The 15,775-nt window shown below is 45.0% G+C and overlaps 1 protein-coding gene across 1 annotated transcript in view; it reads right to left on the reverse strand.

Annotated features, from left to right (window-relative positions):
* Positions 1-15,775, reverse strand: part of LUZP1 (leucine zipper protein 1) — a 94,998-nt gene that overhangs the window by 21,879 nt on the left and 57,344 nt on the right. The window contains exons 2-3 of the mRNA XM_010830021.1: positions 8,805-9,009; positions 6,440-6,539 (exon numbers count right to left, since the gene is read on the reverse strand). The gene's annotated coding sequence lies outside the window, so the exon portion shown is untranslated. The remainder of the gene's footprint in view (positions 1-6,439; positions 6,540-8,804; positions 9,010-15,775) is intronic.

The raw sequence follows: 15,775 nt of genomic DNA on the forward strand, positions 1-15,775 counted from the left end.
TCTAACATCCATACATGACCACTGGAAAAACCATAGCCTTGACTAGACGAACCTTTGCTGGCAAAGTAATGTCTCTGCTTTTGAATATGCTATCTAGGTTGGTCATAACTTTCCTTCCAAGGAGTAAGCATCTTTTAATTTCATGGCTGCAATCACCATCTGTAGTGTTTTTGGAGCCCAGAAAAAAAAAGGTCTGACACTGTTTCCACTGTTTCCCCATCTATTTCCAATGAAGTGATGGGACCGGATGCCATGATCTTAGTTTTCTGAACGTTGAGCTTTAAGCCAGCTTTTTCACTCTTCACTTTCACTTTCATCAAGAGGCTTTTTAGTTCCTCTTTACTTTCTGCCATAAGGGTGGTGTCATCTGCATATCTGAGGTTACTGATATTTCTCCCGGCAATCTTGATTCCAGCTTGTGCTTCTTCCAGTCCAGCGTTTCTCATGATGTACTCTGCATATAAGTTAAATAAACAGGGTGACAATATACAGCCTTGACGAACTCCTTTTCCTATTTGGAACCAGTCTGTTGTTCCATGTCCAGTTCTAACTGTTGCTTCCTGACCTGATACAAATTTCTCAAGAGGCAGATCAGGTGTTCTGGTATTCCCATCTCTTTCAGAACTGTCCACAGTTTATTGTTATCCACACAGTCAAAGGCTTTGGCATAGTCAATAAAGCAGAAATAGATGTTTTTCTGGAACTCTTGCTTTTTCGACGATCCAGCGGATGTTGGCAATTTGATCTCTGGTTCCTCTGCCTTTTCTAAAACCAGCTTGAACATCAGGAAGTTCACGGTTCACATATTGCTGAAATTTCACTAGGAAGAATCCTCCTAAAAAGAGAAACTCACTAACATCAGCCCTCCACCCTGGGAAAACAAGGAAATGGACTGAAAATGGGGTTAGTGTCACTTATCTCTGACCTTTCAGCCCTACAAATAGCCAGAGAAAGAGATGCTTTACTCTTCCAGGACCATCCACAAAGGGAAGAGACAGATGCCTTTCCTTCCAGTCCTACTGCATTCCCCATCAAGTATGTGTCTCCAGTTAAAATTCATTTATTTTGGAGACATCTATGGAACATCCATGATGAACCCACCATCTAGCCAAGTGCTAGAGAGAGATGGTTAAAACTCAACCCCTGCCTTTAAGGAATCAGAAAACTAGACCTAACTATAAAACAAGAATAAAGAGGCCTCCCTGACCATCTCACAAAACACAGCACCCACTCTTCTGGATCCTTGTTCTCTTTTCCTGTTGTTTTTTTTTTTTTTTCCACTTAATACATTTCACCACCTGATAAGTGTGCTGGGAGCTTAGAAGAAGCAATTAATTGTGCCCAAGGGTGTGGGTCTGGGAAGGAAATTATGTATATTAAGCCTCAGAAATCATGGGAAAGTGAGGAACAGGACAGGGAGACCATTCTTTAATGCCAACTTCCCCCTCCCCACCGGTGTCTCCCTCAGCTCCAACTCATACTAGCAAGATGCCCCACCAACTGTCTCTCATGAGCCCCTTTCTGCCAAAGGTTTTGAACCTAGTTCCAAGGGGCTCTATCCAGCATTCTGGAAGCTGGCTCTTTTTCCTGTCCTGGTGGGCCAGGAAGGTCTGAAATAGTACATAGTCAAACTTGGCCTGCCCTTTCCCCCAACACAGCTGCCATGATTCACTTCCTGTTCCCAACAGTCATTTAAAGTAGAGGATCTGCAAATTTTTTCTTTCAAGTTTGATGGTATCCATATAAGTATATGACTTAGCTTGACAACAAGTATTTTAGGCTTTGTAAGCCCTAAGGTCTCTGTCCAACTACTCAACTGCCATCGCAGTGTGAAGCAGCCACACACAGTACATAAGCAAATGATGAATCTGTGTTTCAACTAAACTTTATCTACAAAAACAGGCAGTGGGCCTGTGGACCAGTTTGCAAGTCCCTGATCTAAAGGAAAATGGGAGAACTATTTTAAAGCAGCTTCCTCCTGACAATTCCTAGTTGCCCGTCTTAAAACCTTCGGCTATCCACATCTCGCCATCACTTCTTGAGTGTTTCTATTTAATTACTGAACTTAATTATTTTTCCCAGAATCATAAATTCATTTTAGACAGCCATTTTTGGATTTTAGATTTAGATATGCATATTTTAGACATGCAAACCTTGGGGTTGGGAGCCCAACTAGCATATAGACATTTTCTGGGTTGGATAGGATTTAGAGATCATCTGATCCAACCTCCCACTCAATGAAGAAATTATCTAGCGAGTAGTCATTCAGCTCCTATTCAAACAATTCTAATGACAGGAAGGATACTCATTTCCTCCCAAGGCAACTCATTTCATCTTCAGACAGCTCTATGGCAAGATACTCTACCTGTTTCTTCTCAGTACATTTTACCACTTAATTCTTTGTGTATTTGCTTACTGTCTCTTTACTAGATCGTATGATCTACGAGGTCAGGAACATGGTTTGGGGTTTTTTGGGGGGTGGACCTCTTTTTTACTGCTGTCTTTCTAGCAGTTTGAACAGCGGTACAAAAAAGGTATAAAGCAATCATTTACAGAGAGGAAGGGAGGGAGGGCAGGCGAGTAAAACAATGATGCACTTGGGGACTTTGAGTGACTCGGCAGTACTGCCATGCCAGGCGCAGGGGAGCAGCAGGGCAGGTGAACTGGCATCGCTGGCGCAGCACAGAAGCCCCTGCAATCTCACAGCAAGCGCAGAGGCTAGAGTGGTAATGTTTGAGGAGCACATGTAGAATTCTCCCCTTTCCCTCTGCCTCTTTCTTCCAAGCCTCCCCTGCCCCATTCTGATAGTTGGTAATCTCTCACTGCAGTTTTCTGAAGTCTGTTCACACAGCCCCTCCTCCAACAAAAGTGCACAGCCCTAAAACTTGTAGATACAAAATTCCCCTCTTATGCACAAGTGATATGTTTCAAGACCCCTGGTGGACGCCTGAAACCACACCCAGCACCAAACCCTATATGTACTATGTCTTTGCTATACACTTGACCCTGGAACAACACGGGTTAGGGGCAACGACCTTCTAAGCACTCAAAAATCTGTGTGTAACTTACAGTTGGCCCTCCATATATTCAGCTCCTCTGCATCCTGGGTTCTGGGTCTATGGATTCAACCAACTGCAGCCCATGCTGTACTGCAGTATTTACTATAGAAAAGCATCCACATAAAAATGGACCCATACAGCTCAAGCCTGCACTGTTCAAGAGTCAACTGGATAAAGGCTGGCTCAAGGATTCATTCACATTACTCAGAACAGCAGGCAACTCAAAGTTATAAATTCTTTATTTCTGTGCAGTGTCCAACTCTTTGTGACCCTTTGGACTATAGCCCACCAGGCACTCTGTCCATGGAATTTTTCAGGCAAGAATACCAGAATGGGTTGCCATTACCTCCTTCAGAGGATCTTCCTGACCCAGGGATCAACCCTGCTTCTCTGGCGTCTCCTGCACTGCAGGCAGATTCTTTACCTGCTGAGCCATCAGGAAAGCCTCCGTTTATTTCTGGAGTTTTCCATTTAATATTTCTGGTTGACCTGATCCATCTTACAGTTACATTATTTACCTTTTTTTTTTAATTTCAACCTGAAAGTCAGTTTTGATCAATAGTTTCAACTGTCTAAATATTTTCTACACCTTCCAATTTATAAGCATTCACTGTTTATCTAACAAGTACATCTTTTCTGTATCTTCATCCAAATTGATTTTCAAATTGTTAAATAAAATATAACCAAGAAAAGCCCTCCAGAACGCCATTAAAAACAACCCCTCTAAATAAACATCAATCTATTAACCAGTACTTGCACATCACCTACATGCAAGCTGGCCCCAAATTCTGTCTTGGGGTCACATGAGAAAATGTTAAATACCTAATTTCAGCACTTTAGACACATTACGTTTTTAGCACATTTCTGAATCCCCAGTCCAGCCTAGGAGCCTTTTCAAAAAATGAACTGCCCTGATATACATCAAAGTGCTGGATATATGGTTAATTATCCCTGGATGGTGTGATTTCCCACCCCCCTAATACTTCAATAAAAAACTTGTGCTGATTTTACAATTTACACAAAATCATGGCAGAACCTAAAGGAAAAAAAAAATTATCAGTTCGTATGAGTTAGTGACTTGCAGGGTCCTCTCTCTGCTCTTATCCTTTGCTTAATCTGTTTTAGAATTCTACCAGGGATCACTGTCAAGTTTCTAATGATACTCTCAAGCCCATGTGACCTAAGGGTTAACTCCAGATAAATCAAACATATCTACAGCGACAGTCAGAACTTGACTCTGCCTTCAAACGACATCCAGAATCCATTCCTTTCTGGCCACGCAGCACTGCCACCCTCATCCCTGTCCTGACGACTGGCAGAGGCAGAAGCTTCCTACCTGTCTCCTTGCTTCCGCCATTGCCCATTTCCCCCCATCCTCCACAGTCTATTCCCCAGCGGGAAACAGAGTAAGCCTTTTAAAACCTAAGTCAGGACTTCCATGGTTGTCCAGTGGCTAAGATTCTGTGCTCCCAATGCAGAGGGCCCAGGTTTGATCCAGGAACTAGAGCTCACATGCCGCCACTGAAGATCCTACATTCACAATCAAAAAAGACCCTGAGTGCTACAACTAAGACCTGGCACAGCCAAATAGATAAGCATTTATTAAAAAGAAAAACAAAAAACAAACAAGTCCAGTCATGTCTCTCTTCTGCTGTCCACTCCTCAGTGGCTCCTATCTCAGAATAAAATGCCCTGAGTGCAAAGGCCCTTCCCCAGCTCTCGGGCCCGGGGTGAGCTGCAGCCAGCTCTGCTCTGTCCGGTCCCTACACGCTCTCCCAGCTACTCCTCTCCAGCCCCGCTGGTCCTGCGACAGGCACACTCACGCTTGTGTCTCAGGGCTTCTCCATCTGCTCTTCCCTCCGCCTGGAATGCTCTTCTCCCATGTAATTCCTTGGGTGTGTTTCTCACTTCTTTCAGATCTTGGCTTAAAGTATCACCTCATTAGAGACCTTTCCAGATGACCTGACAGAAAGTAACAGTCTCTCCGCTCCTCATCAGTTCCAGCTGCCACCTTAGCCCGCTCTTGTTCTTCTGCGCACCTATCACATGTAGGTGTTACTTATTTACTGTATCTAACTATTCACTTTTTTAATGTTTTGACCCGTTAGAGTATATTCCCTGAGAACAAGAATTTTTTTCTGTTTTGTTCAATGCTGAATACTTAGCTCTAGGCATGCGGTAAGTGGTACCCTCAGGACATAAGCGCAGTATATGGCAAAGTATGTATGAGAGGTACGTGTAATAAATTTTATTGATGAAAATGATTACTCCCCCCTCCCAAATTCACCAAGTATATTAAAAAAAAAAAAAAAGGGGTGCTCCAATAAAGAGAGACTAAAGCACCCTCAGAAAGATCAATGAACAAATGAGTACTGACTGCCACTCCACCCAACCAAAAATGAATTTCATTACCTACCCAGTTCCCTGAGGTAGGAAAAACGCTCCAGGGGAAGGAACAGAACAAGAATCCTGAACCAATTAACAGATCAAGAATTTGTCTTCAAGTTCCCCACTCTCTCAAGAAGAGCCTGTCCTGTCCATAACTGTGCCTGCTTCCAGGAGCTCCCGTGAGACTGAGAAGTCTCACGAAAGATTCCTTTCCTATGTCCAGCCACTCCTATGCGTAGAACCCATTTCCCAGACTCACCCTCTGGTTGCCCCATTGCCCCACCTTCCAGAGAACCCCACTCTAATGAGTCCACAGCTACCATAGGGACCAAGACCATGAGGCCCTCTGGCCACTCTGCTCAAGCGTCTTCTGTTTCGTCAGTGCCCTCCACTTCCTTATTCAACACCACTAATGAAACACTGGACACAGAATCCAGAAAGGGCTAGGAAGGAACTAGCTGGCAGTCACTCCCTCAACCAAAAAGTGACGTGCTCAGAAGAGAAACTTAGTGAAATGAAAACAACCAGGTTTAAAATCTAGTTCTGCCATCGGCCACTTGTATGAACTTAGAGAAGTTACTTAAACCTCTCAAAGCTCATTTGTTTGTGGTGAAAATAACAACACTTACCTCACACTTTGGTGTAAATATTAAGGGATATAATGTCTTTCATATAGTAAGTGTTCAGTAAATGGTAGACTGGCTGGTAGACTGAGTGAGAAAACATGTGAGGTGCTTAGCACAGTACCTGGTTCAGAAGGGATCATCAATAAATACCTCCCTCTCTCGCAGTGGTGGAAAAACTGTAGAGACTACAGAAACTACTCCCTCGCCCCGCGTGGCTGCGCACACTGTGGCACACTTACCATCCTCGCCCCGCGTGGCTGCGCACACTGTGGCACACTTACCATCCTCGCCCCGCGTGGCTGCGCACACTGTGTCACACTTACCATCCTCGCCCCAGCGTGGCTGAGCACACTGTGGCACACTTACCATTTAGGGGACTGAAGTTTCCTGTCAATGCTTCTGCCTGCTCCCGATGCTGTCGTGGACACGGTCACACACTATACTGCAATGGCAGCTGCCTCTTGACCTGGAGAGAATATAAATAGAAGGCAGAGAGAGGTAAAATGTGAATCGCACAAGACTGGGCTGAGCCTGTCTCCCTCCTCAGGGAAGAGGGGGCATCTGGCTCTGGAAACTTCCCCTTTCCTATCGGATGGCATGGTCCCAAGACTACACTGTCATTCCTGAAATTAACAAACCTATACATTCCCCAATGGTCTAAACATTCATATGACAGCTTACATCCAGAAAGGATCTCAGAAATCTAGTTCAATGCCCTCATTTTAAGGAAGGAAACTAAACTTGGAAAGAGTGAGTCACATAACTGCTTAGGGCTGAAGCTGGGATTCCACTAAAAATCAGATGTTCTGGAATATGGGCAAGGAAAAAAACCCAAACATCTGTGGAGTATCCACCACACCCTGGACAATATGTTTTAGTTTTACACCAGACAATACCACAATAATGTTACTCCCTTATAGACAAAGAATCTAAATTTCAACAAGACAAGTGACTTGTCCAACATCTTAGTTGTGAGTGACAGAGACTTTAAATCCAAGACTGTCCAATTACAAAAGTCATGTCACCATGCTGACTCTCATTGGAGTACCTTCTAGACTTGGTTCTCAAAACAGCCCTGAACCAGCCAATATCAATCAGAACAAAAAGAGAGCCTCTTGAACTTTCCTGGTAGCCCAGTGGTTAAGAATCGGCCTGCCAATGCGGGGGACATGGGCTTGATCCTACGTGCCTCGGGGCGAGTAAGCCCATGCACAGCAACTACTGAGCCCGCCCACTGAGCTACTGAAGCCCACGTGTCCTAGGGCCCACGCTCCACAAAGAGAAGCCACTGCAAGGAGAAGGCTGGGCACCAAAACTAGCGAGCTGCCCCTACTCACAACTAGAGAAAGTCCGTGCAGCAGCCAAGACCCAGAGCAGCCAAATAGAAAATAAAACAAAATTTAAAAAATAGAGCCTCTCTGCCTGCAAACTTTACCCCCAGTTTTGTAACAAACCTTCTACAAGAGAGTTGAAAAGCCTCCTAACCCACTGAATCTTACCCCAACTCTGGAGAAGAGTAAATGAAGGTGGAAGATCTGGGTTAAACATCTGTCTATCCCGGTCTTAAGAAAGAATGGAAAGATGGCTTCTAAGCTAGTGGCAAGCCTAGAGGTTTCCGTACGTGGTCCTGCACCCATGGCACCTCCTTTCATCACAGCTGCCCACCCCTCCCTTGCACACCCCCACAGACCACCCTGTGACCTCCCTGCAAGGTTGCTGCTGCTACTGCTGCGTCGCTTTAGTTGTGTCCAACTCTGTGCGACCCCTTAGACGGCAGCCCACCAGGCTCCCGTCCCTGGGATTCTCCAGGCAAGAACACTGGAGTGGGTTGCCATTTCCTTCTCCAATGCATGAAAGTGAAAAGAAAAATGAAGTCGCTCAGTCGTGCCCGACTCTAGCGACCCCGTGGATTGCAGCCTACCAGGCTCCTCCGTCCATGGGATTTTCTAGGCAAAAGTACTGGAGTGGGGTGCCATTGCCTTCTTCTGTTGCTAGGTCCCCTTTAATCCAATTTCCATACCTCTATTACCAACCCCATAACACATTCAAATATACAGAATCTGCCTGTACCTCCATCCTCCTGGGGAGAAAGGCTAGAATAAAGATGGAGAAGTAATAAAATGATAGCTTTTCCCAAATGGCCTTTAAAAAGATGAAGGCTTGAAGTCTCAAGCCAATAAGACCTAAGAGAGAATTATTGATAAGCAATGAACACAGCTAGAAAAGAAGAAGAAAAAGGACCTGTATTAAGGGCAGCACCTGAAGGATGGCTTGGGTGGGCGGGCTTCAAAAAAAGAATCAATCTAAGCAGATTAAGTGTGGTTGCTATTCAAACAGCAGGACTGGCCCACAGACCTTCTGTCCTGCCCCCTCCACCCTTTTTACACACATACACATCCCTTCCTTGGCATAGCCTAGAACCTTTCCTACATAAACATTCTAAACTCCAAGAAATGGCCACATAAATCTGGTCTGTCACCACTATGGTCTCTGCAGCCCTAACAGTGGCAGCAGCGCCTCTACTGAAGCCGCTGCCCCCACCTCCAGCCAAACCTGCTGGCGTATTAATAAAGCCTAGGAGCCCGTCTCTTCAAAACAGGATGGAATACCCTGCCAAAAAGCAAGCAAACAGGAACTCCAGATGATCCTCATTTGTTTTCCATTGACACAGACTCTCTCCTTATTTCTAAGGGCAAATGATTTCTTTCCTTTGCTCCTGAATGTCACTTACTTCTTCCATCCTCGGTGTACTGGTCCTCTGTCCCCAGAAACAAAGGATAACTGTAAACATCCTCCAACTCTTCAGCGCTGCCTCTTCAGAGCCTTTCCGCCCTGACAGATCTTGCCAGGCCACTTCCCCGAGGCATTTCTTCTGGTGCTTTGTGCTGTTACTGTTGGTGCTAATGGTGGTGGTTCTGCGTGTATGTGCTATCTGTCTAGGAAAAGAGATAAAAGGACCCTTACAGATCAGGGAGTCCAACTGCCTCATCTCCCAGAGAAGAAAAGGAGTCAGCAAAGGAGAAGAAACTGGCCCAAGGCAGCAAAGCTGGCTGAAGTGAACACATTGAGTCCACCTGAGATAACTAACAAGCCACAGAAAGGAAACCATCAGTCCATCCTCACTTGATTGCTGAACGTAAAGTTCTCTTACTCTTGGGCTCAGACCTAGGTTGCGGTGACATGACTAAAGGCATCAAGGTCAGAATTGTGGGTAAACACAGGACGCATTATAGTATTAATAACTCCGTCAGGAGAATGGTGAAGTTGCAACCAGCCAGCACACCAAGCACACTGCTCCTTCTGCGCCAAAACCAGGGTGAAGAGACGGCCTGTGGGCCACTCGCCCTGTGCTTCTGCATGAAGCTGGTGCTGTGCTTCTGCATGTAGCTGGTGCTGTAATGTGCGGACCTACAGCACTATTTCCGCTGTCACAGTACAGCCAGCATCAGAAGCCTGAAGGGACTGAAGGGCCAGGAGAAGCACCACCACCTGAAATGCTGCTGACCTATAATACATGAGTCATTTCACGCAACAACAAAACTCTCTTAAATGTGTATCACCTCTGTCCCAAAACACTTTAATAAGGACTGGCAGGGCATGAATTCCCCACTTTTGGAGCTTTGACTTGAGGGCTGTCCAGCTGAAGTTCCAATTAAAAATCAAACCCAAGGCTTTCTGTTCATGGGAACCGGAGGACAGGGAGACCAGGGCAGCCGCAGACACCAAGAAGAAGACAGCCAGACATGGAGCCCAGGTTCTGCTTGATGCTCTGCCCGGATTCCAGCTGACCCTGAACCACAGCTGCACAGGGCAGAATCCAAGGACCTCCGCTAAGGACAAAAGGACCGGACTGAGCCGTGCACAGCCACCCGCCGCACGTGAGATGGAACGTGCAACTGAAGTCTGCCCAAGGTACCTGCCTGCTGAAACAAACACAGCAATGGGACAGTCTCTATAACATAGCATTCACACGCATCCATGCCAAGGACACAAGCCCGAATTACACGAAGAACTGAAAGAAGTAAACCATCTGCAAGAGTTAGGAAACAACAACAAATCCACAGAGGCAACACTAAGATGACCCAGATGCTGGGATTATCAAACAAGGACATTAAAGCAGCTATTGTAACAGCTATTAAAAGCAGAGAAATTGGTGGTGGCGGGGGAGGGTTGGGGGGGCGGACAGGGAGGGGGAAGGAAATTTTAGAATAGAAATGCAGGATCTGAAATTTTAAAGTTCTCTGAATGAGTGGGCTTAAGAAGAGAATGGAGATTACACAGAAAAGACTCGATGAAACTTGTAGATCAACAGAAATTATTCAAACTGAAATAAATGGGTCATCCACAGTCTCTAGAAAATTCACTCTCAGGCCTTTCACCTAAGTGTATGCGGTGATTACTTTCTGTTATCAGAAAAACAGGTTATCAGAGAGAACCAGAATGACTAAGGATCACAGAGAAACCATTACCTGCAATTCTTTTGGACCAGGTTACCCCCATCAACTAATTAACCTCCTGTGGCCTTTCAAACATAAGCAAAAAAGAAAGTATAAAGGTGGAAAATGAGAAGGCAGGAGAAAAAATGTAAACCTGAGACAACCATACTGTTCAAAGTCCTAAGATTCAAATCTAATGCTCCACTGTCTGTACTGAGAAGCCAGGAGATAGTCATGTTTTCCCCTATAACTGCTGAGGTGGCATTCTCAGGATTATTAGTGAAAAAAGTCAGGAGGGATTTTAACCTTTCTCTGCCCTGTGTGGTCTCTTCAACAAAAATCCAACCTAGGAAACAGGCTCCTAGCAGGATGGGGTGGGACCAATCAAACGGCGGTCGGTTGGGAGCTGAAGAGAGCAACTTGGCGACAGCCAGCCTCGTGCCAGAACCCCACTGAGGTCATCATGTTGCAGTTCAGCTGCAAGACTTGTCAGTTTCCGTAAGCCCTGCGCTCCTACCTGGGCCACCTACCCGCAGGCAACAGAGTCCAGTGCAAGTGCTCTGTTCTCAAGTGCTGTGGTTAATTCTTAAACTGTGTTAATAACAGAGATTTCAACACTTATCTCTGATGGAGGATAATGTCTGCTCGAATAATGTCTTTCCTTTTCTGCTCCTCCCAGGATAACTTATTACTCCTGAAACTCTTAAGATGAGAAGAAGATACTCTCTTATCCTCCATATGACAGATGAGCAAACAGACTGAGAGCCGTGTGACCCTTTTAGGAGACCTTTTAGGAAACAGAGACAGGACTGGTATCTAGTCATCCCACCTCTGAGCTACAGGGCTTTTCTTCACTTCACTAAAGAAGCTTTGCCCAACAAAGGGTCAAAAATACAGGCTGGAATTGAAAAGAAAGGGCTTAGGCTCTTAAGAACTTATTACTAACAAACAACTGGTAAGACTAGCTTGCGATTAGCATTTCTGTTTAAATGCAGGCCCTGGAGGATGCCACCTGGCTCTTCTGCTTCCTTTCCTAACTAGTAGGTTATAATTGAGACTAGGCCTCCTTGCAATTAGCCCATGTTTGTGGGGTTTAGCAACCGAACCACATGCCTGAAATTGTTGGTTAGTCACCTGCTTTAACAAAGTTGGCTGCTTCAGAAGAACATGCTGGCTGCCTTTAACCTCTAGAAGTCTATCATTAGGGTATCAAGGAGCCATAAGGACTGTAACAAGTAATGGCAAATGGGCTTCCCTGGTGGCTCAGTGGTAAAGAACCTGCCTGCCAATGCAGGAGATGCAGGTTTGATCCTTGGGTCAGGAAGATCCCCTGGAGAAGGAAATGGCAACCCACACCAGTATTTTTGCCTGAGAAACCCCATGGACTGAAGGAGCCTGACGGACTACAGTCCATGGGGTCACAAAGAGTTGGACGTGACTGAGCAACTAAACAACAACAACGGTGAATGTAGTTAAACAGCAAGTCACAGAAACCAACCTAAGAAGCAAGGAACCCAATGCTTCTGTCACCTAATTTAATCCTCACAGGAACCCTATCAGGAAAATACCATCATGCTTATTTTATAAATGAGACGAAATTAAAGGTTCGAAGTCATGGAGCTAATAAGTGGTAACTGATAAGTGGAGTCTCACCTAGCTATTTCTGTCCCAAAATACGCTTTCTCCTCTCCTTTATAACTCTCTAAGCAATCAGCTCTCGGATCTCACCCAAAGAAAAGTCAGTCCTGATCCACAGTCCAAATGTCACAAACCTTCATGAGGTTGATGGGTACTTTGTTCATTCATTCATTCATTCAAATATTGACTGATAATGCATTAGGCTCTGGGGCAAGCACTGGGAATAAAACAGTGAGTAGAAACAGATTGTCTTCAAGGCATTTACTGTTTAATACGATACTTTTCTAAGTTCTGACTGGACTTTGCAACCCATGGACTGTAGCTCACCAGGCTCCTCTGTCCATGGGATTCTTCAGACAAGAACACTGGAATGGGTTTCCATGCCCTCCTCCAGAAGATCTTCCCAACCCAGGGATCAAACTCGCGTCTCTTATGACTCCTGTCATGACAGGCAGATTCTTTACCGCTAGCGCCACCTGGGAAGCCCAGAAAGTTCTTCCTTCCCACACTGGGAGTCAAACCCTGGTCACCTAGGTAAAAACCAAGAATCCTAACTGCTAGACCATGTGGGAGGGACTAAAGAATCATATAAAATACAAAATACATGAAATACCATTAATAGAAAGTGACCCGCTGGCCTAGGTCTACAAAAGCTCCAACCAGGGTGAGAACGTTCCAAGTAGAAGAGGGAGCACAGTGAGCTAGCGGAACCAAAGTAAATCTATGTAACCAAAGAAGGGAGAAACATTAACTACAAGAGACGCAATGAGGCAGGAGACATTTGGAGAGAGTCCTACCATGTAGCCCCTGGAGCCCAAATTATGGGTTTGCATCTTTATCCAAACAGCTTAAGTCATCTAAGTGTTAAAAAGAGATAACTTTTGAAATGTGTACACATTTCAAGAAGATCACTTTGACTTCAGTATGAACAACAGATGGAAGGAGGTAAAGATGGTGCCAAGAGATCAGAAAGGAGGCGGGTCCTGTGGTCCAGAAGCAGCAGTAACAGGGCACATCACTGATGCCCCAGCGCACCCGATGTTCCAGGCCCTGCTCGCGGCCATCTATATGAACGAACTTAATCCTCACAGCAACTCTGTGAAACAGACAATTATCAGTACTAAACAGATACGACTTGATATAAGGTTAAGTAACGTAACGGAATTACACCCCTCCCCGTTGTGCCCTCACTTCCCTCACGGTTGGTCCTATGCATTCCTTCTTCATATTCAACCAGTAAAACTTCAGCCCTTGTTAAACCAAACTAACAACCTCTCCAGGCCAACACCAAAGCATCTAAATTATAACCTAACTTGTATCTCTAGAGAAAATATAACCATATTGACTGATAAGATTTTAAACTGATCACCACAAATTTCCAACAATTTTCTCTCAAAGCTGCCAGCAATCCTGCTACATTTCCCTTAGTAGGTTCACTTTTCTACTCCCCAAGATGATTCACATCTTTTTTCCCTCCCGATAAACCTCCAGCCCCCAGCAGCTAATAACCCTGTCACCAAGAGGAAACATTCAGTAGTATCCAGTTCACTATGTTCTTTATCTGATATGCATGTATCCTTGCTGAAATGGAACTTTTGTTAAATACAGGCTGATATCAAGGTGGCTCCCCAGTCAAATCTGAAACAGTATCAAAACCAAGAAGCAACAGTCAGACCATGATTTTCCTAACTTCAGATCTAACCACACACCAGCATTCTGCTTCTCCTACTGTGATAATGAAGAGTCTCCACTGGTATATAAAGTACAACCTTTCATACCTACTATGGCTCTAGTTTCCTCTTAGCTTCATATACAGTTATCCCCACTCCCTCTTACATCATTGTTTTCTCTCTTTAAAGATTCACGTCCACCAGCATACAAACAAGCTCAAGAAATTAGCTACTTGAAGTCGGATCCACAAACTTGGCACTGGCTCACAAACTGTTAGCAGGATGATGTCACTGTTCAGTCATTCAGTCACGCCCACCTCTTTGCAACCCCATGACTGCAGCACACCAAGCGTCACCATCTCCCAGAACTTGCTCAAACCCATGTCCACTGAGTTGGTGATGCCATCCAACCATCCTGTCCTCTATCGTCCCCTTCTCCTTCTGCCTTCAATCTTTCCCAGCATCAGGGTCTTTTCCAATGAGTCAGCTCTTTGCATCAGGTGGCCAAAGTACTGGAGCTTCAGCTTCAACATCAGTCCCTCTAATATTTATTCAGGATTGATTTCCTTTAGGATTGACAACTTTGATCTTGCAGTCCAAGGGACTCTCCAACACCACAGTTGAAAAGCACTGATTCTCTGGCACTCAGCCTTTGTTATGGTCCAACTCTCACATCCATACATGACTACTGGAATAACCATTTGACTATTTCTGTACCAGTATAGGTACAGCAATTGAGAGGAAGTATGTAGACATTTGTGCGGCAATGTGACACTGCTGTGACATCCAAGCACATGATCAGTGGACTTCTCCAATGGTAGGCCAGTAAGGGTACTGGTGAACTCAAATAGCGAGTCATGTGTCAAATGAGCTATGTACAGATCATACACAGTACTACCACATATGGGCTTCCCTGGAGGCTCAGATGGTAGAGTCCGCCTGCAATGCAGGAGACCTGCGTTTGATCCCTGGGTTGGGAAGATCCCTTGAAGAAGGAAATAGCAACCTACTCCCAGTATTCTTCCCTGGAGAATCCCACGGACAGAGGAGCCTGGCAGTCCACGGGGTCGCAAAGAGTCCGACACAACCAAGCGACTAGCACTTTTACTTTCACACTTCCAAGTCCGAGACCACATTTGAGAAGCAAGATTCTAGAATTTCTGATCTTAAAAAACAAGACCAAAAAAAAAAGAATAAACTCTCTCTCGAGCTCACTTCCTCCGCCACTCCAGCTCCAATGTCTCTTCTCTTGAAAGGTTGTCTACATTCTCTGTTCCTCCTCTTTCCTCCTCTCAGTTCACTCCAGTCTTCTATCCTCAGCAACCAGACTGTTCATAAGGGTCAAAGGCCTCAATGTTGCCGAATTCTAGACCATCTCTTTGACCTCTAAACAGCATTAACACAAATAACCACTCTTTCTCCATCAAAACACCTTCTTCCTTAATTCCAGGATATCATACTTTTCCTGAGCTTCTTCCTACTCCACTGGCTCACTGTTAATTCATTTTTGTTGGCTCCTCCTCTACTCAACAAGGGTCAATCCTGGGCCTCTTTATCTGTAACCTCATTTCTTTGGGTAACCTCATTCAGTCCCAGCACTTCTGAAGCCCAATGGCTGCAAAAGCTTTCCTCAGCAGTGACTGACCCCAGCCCCAAACTCCAGTAGCATATCCAACAAGTTACCTGACATCTCTACCCAGACATCTAATCAACATCAAATCCACAGTCTCATGTATTTTTTAAATTTAATGAAAACTTTTATATGTGGAATTAGCCAGCTCAGTTTAGATGATCCCAATTTTGCTGGCAATAGCCAAAGCACCATAGTCAGAAGCCAATCAAACAAATGGCTTCTCTCCATCAGGCCTGATCAGGGTGTTGACCTTAGCCACATCAGTGTTCTAGAGCTTCTCACAGCCTGTTGAGTTTGGCACTTGTTGGTCCCGACATCCACAGTG

Source organism: Bison bison, unplaced genomic scaffold, assembly GCF_000754665.1.
Source record: "Bison bison bison isolate TAMUID 2011002044 unplaced genomic scaffold, Bison_UMD1.0 scf7180017864516, whole genome shotgun sequence".
Taxonomy (NCBI): Eukaryota; Metazoa; Chordata; class Mammalia; order Artiodactyla; family Bovidae; genus Bison; species Bison bison.